The following is a 12,354-nucleotide window of genomic DNA, read 5'->3' on the forward strand; positions in this document are numbered from 1 at the left end:
CATTTAAAAATTATTTGCTTCTTATCAGCATATAACATAAATTACTATAAATTTATGGTTATTACTGAGGTGCATCTTAGTTTTCTGTCTTCTGTTTTTTCCCTATACATCACCCCAGAATATGGCATGCTGCTGCTTCAAGTGAACAGCAGAGAGATATCATGAATAAAGAAGGAAACACTCATAGGTGTCTGAACCAGAAGATGCTGTGTAAGAGGGACCACAGATTTTGCCCACCAAAGCTTGGTGATCTCAAAAAGTGAATTAAAATGTTGGAGAATAGTTTAACTAATTATGATGAAAGTATGTGGCCATAAAAAATAATCATTAGAAACATTGAAAATATCCATAGTGTGTATAAAAACAAAATATAAGTGAATACTGTGGCATGCACTGATTTCTCTATTAATTTCACCAATTATTGTATGTATAGACACGTTATAACATCGAGTTTGCTTAGTGAGGTTTTAGTTTGATTGCTTTGTAATATTTCTCTGACATTCAGTTAATATAAATTTTATGTATTATATGCAACCATGTTTCTATAATTTAAAAATTATAAATTGTATAAATAAAACATTCCAATGGCCCTATTATGAAACTCTCCTCTTTTCTCCTTTTAGTTAAGAATGTGGAAACATTCATTGACTGTGAGGTTGACACACAGGAATTGGCAAGCTTTGCACTTCTGTTTGTCAATGTCAAGATCAGCTGAGCACTTACAAGACACTCAATAGTTCTGTCAGCTCTCTGCTAATGCAGAGAAACCTCAGTGTTGTTGAAAGAAAACTCTGAGAAACATCTGGTTTTTATAGGATCTCATGCCTTTGGGTGCCAAGTGAAACATCTTTCTATGAAAATCTGTAGGAATGCTCAGGTAAGTACTGACTCAGTGAGGGCAGTCCTATGATTGCCTCTGCAGCCATCTTTTATGCTGGCTTCTCTATCTAGTTTGCTTGTTGAAGCTAGACACACTTTCATTAATTGTATGTGAGTACTTTGTTTTAAAAGAAAGAACAACAAATACATACAGTAATCTCATCTACAAAACTAGGAAGCCGTAGTGTTTGTACGAATTAAGATTTTATTTGGGGCTGGAAAGATGGTTCAGTGTTAAGAACAGTAGCTACTCAAACAGAGTTTTCTGATTCTAGCATTCACATTGAAATGTTTGTCTGTAATCTCGGTGATATGATGTAAGATGTAGAAGAGGCTTGATAGAAGTTGCTAGCCACCAGATAGCCACTGTATCTAGATCCAGATACAGTGACAGACTCTGTCTTCAAATCGTGAGGTAGAGTCTTATGGAGAAGGGCCCCACATCTACCTTTGAACTCTGCACATGCATATGATGTACCCTCACACACATGTGCAAGCACTACACACCACATATAAACCATCTCTATGCACACCAACTCAATTAAAATCAATACAAAATATTACAAGAGATGGCTAAGTTGTTAAGAGCACTAGCTGTTCTTGCAGACGACCAGAGTTCAGTCCTCAGCATCCTTGTTTGTCTGTTCACATCACCTTTAACTTTGGCTCCCAGGAATTCATGGAATCCATGGCTGCCTTTTGGCTTTTAGGAGCATTTTTACACACACACACACATACACACACACACACACACACACACACGAATTCACTTTAACTATAATTTAAAAACTTGGTAATACTAAGCACATCACAACGTAAGCTGGTTTCATGAAAAAGTGAAACTCTAATTTACTTAGTATTCTAACATGGCTCAGTGGAGCTGTAATCCTTAATGCTAAGTTGCATTATAAATATTAAGTCAGCTATGCAGACAATATCACATACAATGACATTTAAATTTTAACTTTTGGTATTTCCAAAATACATGTTTCCACTGTGTCCTTTGAGATGTTCTTGCACATAACAATCATGAAGCACATCATGTCACTTCAGTGAAAATATGCCAGATACACTAATCATGGTGCTTTTGTAGCTTATAATTGGGTTAAACAATGTGTAATACCTAGTGACATCATAGCTATATTTACAGTGTAGAGAAACTCCCTGGTCACATGTCTATGGAGAGAAGCCCAAGTGCTTCTGTAAAACAGAAAAAGCAGTCAGTTCTGTAAAACCATAGGACATGCAATCAAGCATGTACTTATGTCATCTTTAATGCTGACAATAAATGGATATTTCTGGTCTATGTATTTGGAATACTGTAATCTTTTTATTGTTGTTTCAGTGTACTCCCTCTAGTTATGAGAAAAAATTCTATGTCAAGCAGCTGGCAGTGTTGTATCAGCAGCTGGCATCAGCCTGGAGCATCTGCTATTTACTCTGTCTAGTGATTGCATCGAGGGATCGAACTAACTGATTGACCCTTGCTATCTGTATTTGTGTAAGTACACACTTTAGCATTTACACAACCAAATGATTCCCTAACAGTAGATTTCTCAGAACATGCTGTTATTGTTAAGCTGTGCATGACTCAAAGTGTTTTTGTTACTTATTTCACAGACATGTACAGAAATAGATAAGTAAAAGTTCAGACACAAAACATTTTCTTTACACATGTGCATGATTGTCTATGTATGCATATATATATATGTATGTATGTATGTATGTATGTATGTATGTATATATCTCCCACCTATGGATAAATATATCATTTATCAATTTTTCATCTACCTATCTATGTAGGTATCACCTATTATAAATCTACTAAATTCAGAAATAAAAATCTGTCTCCTCTCCCCTCCTCTCTCTTCCCCTCTCTCTCTCCCTTCCTCTCTCTCCCTTTCTCTCTCTCTCTCTCTCTCTCTCTCTCTCTCTCTCTCTCTCTCTCTCTCTCTCTCTCTCTCTCTCTCTAACACACACACACACACATACCCCTAATACTATTGACAATTTTCACAGTTTATTTATTTATTTGTTTATTTGTTTGTTTATTCATTTTAATGTCTTTCCTCAGACTTAAGCAATCTTCCTCTATTTGCCTTTCCTTGTAGCAAATGTTGAGAATATTGAAAAGTAAAGGTAACAACATTCACCTCCAGTATATTTCCTGACAGAAGGAATAGGCAGAGTATGTAAAGACCATTGCCCTTAGGTTGTAAAAGCTGAGACTGGAACTCCTGTTTGATTAGCTGAGGACATGCTTGTCCTATATCCAGGCCAGAAAACTGAATTTGGAACTAAAAATGTGCTTGCTTTTGACTATTTGGGACAAAAGTTTTACTCAAACAAATCTTTTATTACAGTTTGACATTAAGAAATTTGTCATTTTTCTCCTCTGAGATTTTCACTCTAGAGTAGCATAAGTAAGTATTGGTAAGAGGCAGATAAGAGGAATAATTTCTATGTGACTTACTATGCAACACATTAAAAATATTCTCTAATAAAACTGAATTAATCTCTTTGATGAGGGGCATTAGCATTTGTGTTGACATTAGCAAGTTTCACTTGTATCTACTTAAAGTGTTTGACCTTAAATGCCATGTAATGGAATTAAGGGTGGGCTATGATTTCTTGCTTTTATTTTATTTCATCAATTCAGTTTACTTATTTCTTCACAGAATTATTTTGCCCAAAGTTCTAATTAAACTTAGCAAATTTACGACTTGCAAAATCTCTCATTTTTATTATAATTTGGAAATATTTTGTAGTCTTAATGTTGCAAAGGACATAACCAAATCGGGAGATGCATAGGTATGTTAAAATATGCAAGTACATTTGGACTTCTTCTCAGAGCTGGAAAGAATAGTTTTATCCATTGGACTTCATGCAACCATCAGGAAAGGAAGGGAATTGCTGGGAAAATCCCCCTTTGCCTCAGTGTTTTAAAGGCAATTGAAACTGAGTGCAACAGTATTGAAATGTAATAATATTTGCTGACTGATTAGGCTGTTATTATGTGACTCATCACCACAGCAGCCACAAGACTATTTTATGTCACCACTGTGCAGAGAATATTGAAAAACTGAGAAACCACATAATTAGAAAGAGTAAAGTTGGGAACCAGAAGCTGGTGTGTCACTTCCAGGCACAGGATTACAATTTTCATATATAAGAGCACACTTAGCAGAAGTGCTTTGATTTTTAAAATGTAATTAGGGTTGAATGTAAGATTACATGTAATGTTGGGGTATGGTTCTGCCTTTTAATTAGCCTTTGCCTATTACCTATAGGTGGTCATTATGCTAGACTTGTATAAATACTAATAGAATTTTATAAGTATTTAGAAAAATTACCCATAAATATCTCAATTTTATATACTCTTAAAAACAAGCTCAATCAATTTACTATTATCAGTATATGCATAGGTGTATGGACTTCCACTGGAATATAACAGTGCATTGATTTATGCATAGATGTAGAACCATCTACTGGGACATACATATTTAGTATCTACAGCTAAAGAAAACTGGCCCTCCTCCCAGCAGCTATTAGTCGTCAAAAATCTCCTCAGACAGGGAAGAGACTCCATTATCCTGTCTCCAATCCATGCTATAATTTTGGCTGGCTTATTCTTGTACAGGTTTTGTGCATGAAGCCACAGCCAGTATGAGTATGTCTGTTGCACCTTGAAAACACTGTTTCTTTCAGTATTCCCATCTCCTCTTCCAAGATGATTGCTGCTCCTAGGGGAGAAAGGTATGACAGAGATGTTTCATTTAGAGGTGGGCCCAGCACACCAGTTCTTCTCTCATTTTTAACAGCTGTGAATATCTTCATTAATCTCCATCTGCCCCAAAAGGAAATGTCTCTGATGAGGGTTGAGAGCTGCACTAGTCAACAGTGCAAAGAGAATTTTTTGAAAGCAGTTTAGTATTACATCCATTTAGCAGAGTGGTGGTCTTATAAAGGAAAATAAGCATTTTTGTTTATGGGAAGCCAAAGTTGAAAAAAATTTCTAGATATGGAGTCATTCAAATTTCTCACTTGATTTCTTGTTGGATAAATGAAGAGATCAGCTAAACAGATGAAATTTTATGAAGAAATGCATGTAAAGCAGAAAAAGAGCATATGCCAGAGTGTATTTACTAGATTATTGAATTATCCTAACTAGTTTATTATTTATGATTTTTTCCAGTCAAATCTATACTCTGATATTAATTAGAGTACTGGGTCTGGCTAAGAAAGAAGGAGATACAAATTTCAGTAATTTGCAGTTTTAAAGAGGACTTTAGTGTTGTAAAGGAGATGAATTTGTACATGTATTATAGTGTTATCTCACTGAGGGATTTATCCATCCTATATGTTGTTAATTTCACTATTATAGAAAGATAGAAGAAAGATAGAATTGACTAAAGCGTGATTTCCCTTACCTTGTAGGATATAATCTATCTGTAGAACAAAAAGCCTAAATACTTAACTGATGTAACTACACTCAGAATCTCACAGCAGCTCTTGTCACCTGCTCAAGAACAAACCAACTGACATTTTGTCGTTGACTGAAGAGGAATTCATGATATCCTACCCTCATCATAAATTAGGGGCTTTGGGCAGTTGATAGATACCTCAGGAGGGAGAATCTTTATTCTTTGAGAAGGTTACAACTAGTCAGTTTTTTATACTCCAGCAGATGGTTTTACACATGCGTCTGTATGATCAGCATTGACTGGATTTGGTGATTACTAAAAAGAGAAGACATCAAATTTTGAGAAGAATGGGTTGAAGAGAACATGGAAAAGCTCCAAGGGGGATATGAAAAAAGATGAGAGCATATTAATTGTAAACATGGATGATGTACTCAAAAATAAATAAAAACTAAAGCTAAAAAAATTTCAGGTGAAACTGGCAATAACTAAAAATACTTATACACACAGTTATATAAGAATCTCAGCCGTAGGACTTAGTATCTTCTGGATAAATGGCCAGCAGTGATATGGTAAGAACTGATAAACTTTAGCACACAGCATGTATAATTAAAGTGTAACAATCAAAATACAAATTATTTTCATAATTAAAATATTAATATTAGAAAAATAATGTATATTGTTTCCAAATTCTTATATATATATATATATATATATATATATATTCAAAATATAAATATGAAATAAACAATTAGTAAGTTAGTTATTGATATCTAATCATGGAATATCATGGACTAAAAACATGAGGTAGCTGCTTAAGTTCCTGTTCCCTGTTATTTTAAAATATCACACATAAGTTTCTATTGTTCTTCACTGAGAGATGAATGTATTTAATAAAAATGTGTCTGATGATTAGATTCATGTACCGGATGAAACCCCAATTCCCTTTACCTTTACTTTCCTTTTCCAGTAAAATATATAGCTACAAATTCTAGCCTAGTTATTAATTCCCTAGCCTAGTTATTATTTCCATAGTGTCATTTTGAGAAAAATGAGATAATAAGCGTGAAACAGATTTTTAGGCATAAAGAAATGTGTGTGTTTGTTTATGTGTGTTTGTGTCTTCTTATGTGTGTGTGTGTGTATGTGTATATCTTGTTCTGAGTATATCCTTAAGTGTGTGTATGTGTATGCTCATGTGTATGTGATGTTTAGAAATTATGCAATGATATACAATGATGATTTCATCTCATCACCTTTTAAAGCTAAGTAAACGTTTCCTTGCAATGCAAGCAAATTCATATCAACCAGGACACCACATGTGAAAACATGGAAAAAATCGTTATCGCGGAAATGCCTTAAATTAGTTTTAAATCTACTGAAATTTGTCGTGTCTACTTATGAACTCCATAAAAATTTTCAGTACTTCTAAAAATAGGCACTATTCTAGCTTAGCAAACAATTGATCATGCAAATAGATTTCTCTAAAATTTGGTATCAACATAATTTGATCTCTTTTATTAAATATAAGAAAAACCTGATTATGGATCTTTTCTGTTTGTTTGTCTTATAAAAATATCAAATTTATGGATGCACATATTGCGAAAAAAATAAAGCAGCATTAAACAAAGAGAGAAATGTACAAATACAGATTATGAAATGTAGACCACTCCTTGAAGTCAAGTCTTACATGGAGACAATGATTGACATTTGGTCTTATACTCAAACCAATCAGGAAAAAAAATTGAAGTACTTCATATATTAGTATATTATGAACCTTAATTAAAATAAAAAGTTTATCATATTATTTGATCAGATGTCTATCTGATCAGCAGCTTAGCTAGCAGTCTCTGACACTGGGAAACAGTCTAGAACATTATTTTTAAATGAAGTCCCAAGATTCCTCACAAACATATAAATATAGCAATCATTCATATGGACAGAAAACATTTTATATTGTAAAATAATTAATTTGGTGTACATTTCAAATCATCATGAAAACCATTTGAGTGCAACACATTTAGCTATAGGCATGAAACTGTAAGTGGCAATCCATGTGTTATGTTCTAAAAACTGTGTTTTACCCAGATTCACTTTCACTCACATTACTCATCTCTGAGCCATACCATAGTTATAGGATATGTATCATTCTTGCACTAATATATATCTATATATGCATCTATCTATCTATCTATCTATCTATCTATCTATCTATCTGCCATCTATCCATCCAACTATTAATCTGTCTATCTATGGAATAGAAATTCTACTGAAATACTTAGACAAATCTGCCAATAGATCATACACAGAAACAGGAAGCAAAGTCATTATATTCCAAGAGAAAAACCTTACTAAAGGAAGTGTGTCTAAGTGTCTATAATTCATTGATGTACCTGTTTTCAATTGCAGGTTTGGTTTTGCGTTTTAACATTTTCCTTTAATATGATATCATGACATTTCCCTAGAATCTCACTTGTACAAGTAATATTCACCAAATTGAAAAAGTGTCTTGTATTTTCCAAGATAACATACATAATTGCATTTGCCTTAGAAGAGGTAGGATCCATGCCAAATTACGTCAAATCATCAAAATCCTGAGGTAGTGTACTCTCAGTTATAGCATAAAGAGTATTCGATTGTTAATGCAGCTAGTGTACATGTTTGATTTTAAGACTTTAAATTTGATTTTAAGGCTACTGTGTATAGGCACTAATTTCATTATGTAAGATCATAAAATACCCTTTGAAATAAAACTCCATTTATCTTGAATTGTATTTGCATTTATTTTTAATAACCTAATTTCATTTTGACATGTAAAATATTTAACTGCATGAAGCCTGGACATTTTTGTATTCTTGGCTAAATAACAGAACTATGAAATCATATTTTATTAATAATCACATACAGGAGTATAGGAACTAAAGGATGCCTCTGGATTGATTGTGGCAATCAGACGGTGAAAGTACATGGACTTCCCCATCAATACTGGCTTTTCTCCAATACGAACTGATTCTGAGAGGCAGTTAGTCACTTTGCAGGGAGACGTTTTTCACCTTTTTAAAATTCCAAAATAGGAATCACACAAAATGCCAATTTTGATGACAGGTTTGTCTGTCATTGTGCCACACAGTTTGGTTCCTCTTGAGTTCAGTCTTGACAAATCCTGCCCCTGCCCTTGCTTACACCTCACCATCTCTCCTTTCATCTACTGGAGTATACTGTCTGAGAATCCATTGTTTCCACCTTCTGATCTCACCTCTGCAAATCCTGCTCCATGTCTATCATTCAGCTGCTGTCAGAATAAGGCCATCTAACCAGTTACCCCAAACACAGTGACTATCGCTACAGGCATTCCCTTTCAGCTGGGCCAGCTCTTTCCACTCTCTTAGAAACTACTCCTCACACTCCTCCCACTTTGACATCCATCACCATGTCTCCCAACTGCTCCCCTATAGCCTGTGTGCATTTTCTTACATATTTATTGAAAAGTAATTGCTGCCTCTTATCTGGAATGGTGTTTTGGATAATTTGGTTAGCAGAGTAAAATATCTTAGTAGCAAACCTACTTAATTGTCTGCCTCTTTCCTGCTATTGCATAAATGTTCCTTGAGGTTAATTACTTACTTTTATATGTTTAGGGCTCAGCAAAATGCTCAGCATATATTTTGTGCTAAGTGATTAAATGATGAATAAGTAGGTGAATGAATGAATAATCTAATATGCTTTAGCTTTGGGAAGACTTTTATGGCTGAATCTGTTTTGATGTTGTTTCAGTGATTTGTCTGAACTCGGATATGCTAGCACATTTGATAATATAAGCAATCCCTTTAGAGCCTTCCATTTGTGAGCACAATTTTAACAATAAACACAGAAAAGAGTAAGCTAAATTACTAAAATACATATTACTAAATGTATTAATAAAATACATACTGTATTCTGTAAAAGTAAACTATTTGCACTTAGCTAAGACACCATGTCTCCAAGTTTGAATGCTACTTTTTTCTTTATTGAAAATTCATTGCAACACTCCAGCAGTGCATTGCTTTTTCTTTTTAACATCTTACTGTGCAGCCTTTTTTGTCCTGTTTACTCAAGTGCCAAAGAGCCAGAGGGATTTGGCCTGGGCCCTGCGAAAACTGGGAAAAGCCTTGACGCTCTCATTTTCCTCTGTGATGACACTGACTTTAGTCTTTTTTTTTTTTTTTTAAACATTCCAGATGGTATCACAAGTCCTGTTATCTCTGTGACAAATCTGTGTTCTTAGGCAGAACTGTCTCCAATCTTGGGATCAAAAGGCTTCCTGAGGAAAAATAGGAGTCGAGAGCAGTAGTCCTTCATGTGCTACATACTGGTCTGTAGTGATGTAATGGGTTTGTTTTGCTCTCCTGGGTCCGCAGGGATGCTGATGGTGTGGGCCACTTTCCTATGATAACCAGTCACATGATGTTATTTCAGGATGAAGTCCCTGTCAGCTTGAACCTTTGTTTGTATTGCACTGTATGAGAATCACTATGGGCCTAATCAGGCTGGGCACTGCTGTGTGCTATGCATGAGAACAGCAGAACAGAAAGTGGAAGTGTCAAAATGTAAACTTCAGAAATAAGTACAGATCATTCATTGATTGTGTTTAAGTCTTTCTGATTAATGTGCTCCTTTCATACAGAATGTTGTCACCACTTTTCAATTTTACAATGTCATTCCACTGATGTACACAGTGAACTGTGCTTGTACACACATATTCACAATACACATATACAACACACACACACATTCAACACACACATTGTGTATATCCTAATCAAGTCAGATCATGGACATGATAAATTTTATTCAGAATAATGCAGTAATATTTTCCCATGAAAAGAATGCTACCTGATCAGAATCTCTACATATAGAGAGCAGAAGAATCTACCAAAGATAAACTGTTAGGCCCTATGTGAATAGCCACCTTTGCTGCTTTGAAATCAAGGCTGTCCTTTACACTTCTTAGAGAACGAGACATGCATGTATGTCTCCCATGGATGTAATTTTCAAACATTTAATTGACAGAGATTATACATTAAGATCCTCAACATAATGATTTTGTATAATTACACACATTGTGGAATATTAATTTAAATATATTAAATAATAATTATTTAATACTTACATACTACAGACTGAACTGGGGGAGGGGGTTTGAGGGTGAGTACCAAAGGTAGAGCTGAAAGATAAGAACCATTTATCAGTTATAGAACAAAATCTTTGTGTTTGTTTGTGTCATGTGGTGTGTGTGTCTGTGTGTTTATGTGTATGAGAATATCTGTGTGTCTATGTGTATGTGGTTCATGGATACTGAGTCTAGAAGTTGATGTTGTCTCTCTCTCTCTCTCTCTTTTTTGGTTCCAAACTTTATAGATTGTTCAGTGTGGAAAATGGGTGCATACCTCCTCCACAGGGTGGACAAAAGATTAAAAACCTTTTGCAGGAAGGAATGTCCAGGAAGGGAAGCTTATTGGCTAAACCCTCAGGGCTTTTAGATACTACATAAGCATGGAGAACTCTGTTCTGATCTAGGTGGTCATAGATCACATTTCTATGTAGGAAGTGTGATAACGTGACAAGGGAATGGTCAGAAGCAAGTAAAGCTCCTACCATCCTCTCAGATGCTCCCTCTCAGAGGTTCCAGGCTTCCACCCTGTTCAACTTTACCAAGTGTTCTGCCCAACAGATCATGTATCTGCAAATAGGAATAATTTAATGTCTTCCTTTCCTGTTTGAGTTCTTTTTATTTATTTTTTCTTGGCTTATTGCTGTAGATAAGATTTCAAGGACTCTTTTGAATTAGAGTAGAGATGTGGGCATTCTTAGGCTACCTTAAATAAAACACTTACAACAAAGTCAAACACACAGACACAATATCATCATAGTACAGCTGTCGTTCCATATGTGGCACACTGCAAAAGATCAAAAGTCCCTAAAAATCCCTAAACTACTCATCATATTCACTATCAGATGTCAAGGCTTTAAGTTCAGCTTATGTAATGACATCTTAGCTGTGAGTGTATTCGTAATTAATGAAACCAGAAAGAAAGTAGCACGTGTTGAACACTGTCAGTCAGCTTTCTTTCTTTCTTTCTTTCTTTCTTTCTTTCTTTCTTTCTTTCTTTCTTTCTTTCTTTCTTTCTTTCTTTCTTTCTTTTTTTCCGACATGAGAACACATTTAATGCAACATGCAACTGTGGTCTGACCTGGGATTTCTCCCTACAATCCCAGAATGCTATTTGCAGAACCCTTTTTCCAAAGCCTCAGTTACTTCAGGGTGTAGAAAGCGGCTGGCTAAATGTTCTATGTCATCCAGTGTTAGGCGGCTCAAGGACCTGTCATAATCCCTCTGTAGTTGTTCCAGGACCCTGCTGGCATCTGCTACACTGAAGTGACGAGCCAGAACTTTGGAGATCAGCTGCCAGATGGGGGTGGCTGGGGAGTCGACCAGTCTGTGGGCAGACCCTTCTTCCAGTAGCACCTTCTCCAAAGGCTTAACAACTAGGTTGAACTTAGAATTGGGCCCAATGTTGTAATCTGACAGTCGTTTCTCATCTGCTAGGGCCTTGCCCTTGAACAGCAGACATTGCTGACGCACAGGGACATTCAGCTTATCCGAGACCAGGTGCTTCAGTGTGGACACTAGCTCGTCCTCCGCCACCTGTAGGCTGCACTCTCGGCCCTGGAGCGCCTTCAGGGTCAGCTGCATGGTGTCCATGACCCCGTACTCTACGTCCAACGCAAACCCCAACGGTCCCCTGCCGTGCCGTCAGTCAGCTTTCTATCACTTTGACAAAATATCCAAGGGAAAATGATTTTGGCTGAATTTCAGAGGCCTCAGAAGACCGTTACTTGGTTCTATCAATTGGAAATTTGGTGAGGCACAGCACCATGCCAGCGTCAGGAAAGAGAGAGAGAGAGAGAGAGAGAGAGAGAGAGAGAGAGAGAGAGAGAGAGAGAGAGAGAGAGAGAGAGAGAGAGAGAAGGAGGAGGAGGAGGAGGAGGAGGAGGAGGAGGAGGAGGAGGAGGA

General features: G+C 35.9%; 1 pseudogene; it reads right to left on the reverse strand.

Annotated features, from left to right (window-relative positions):
- Positions 1–11,499: 11,499 nt before the first annotated feature.
- Positions 11,500–12,085, reverse strand: LOC117717129 (ubiquitin-like protein 4A pseudogene; annotated as a pseudogene).
- Between the last annotated feature and the right edge of the window lie 269 nt (positions 12,086–12,354).

Source organism: Arvicanthis niloticus, chromosome 11, assembly GCF_011762505.2.
Source record: "Arvicanthis niloticus isolate mArvNil1 chromosome 11, mArvNil1.pat.X, whole genome shotgun sequence".
Lineage (NCBI taxonomy): Eukaryota > Metazoa > Chordata > Mammalia > Rodentia > Muridae > Arvicanthis > Arvicanthis niloticus.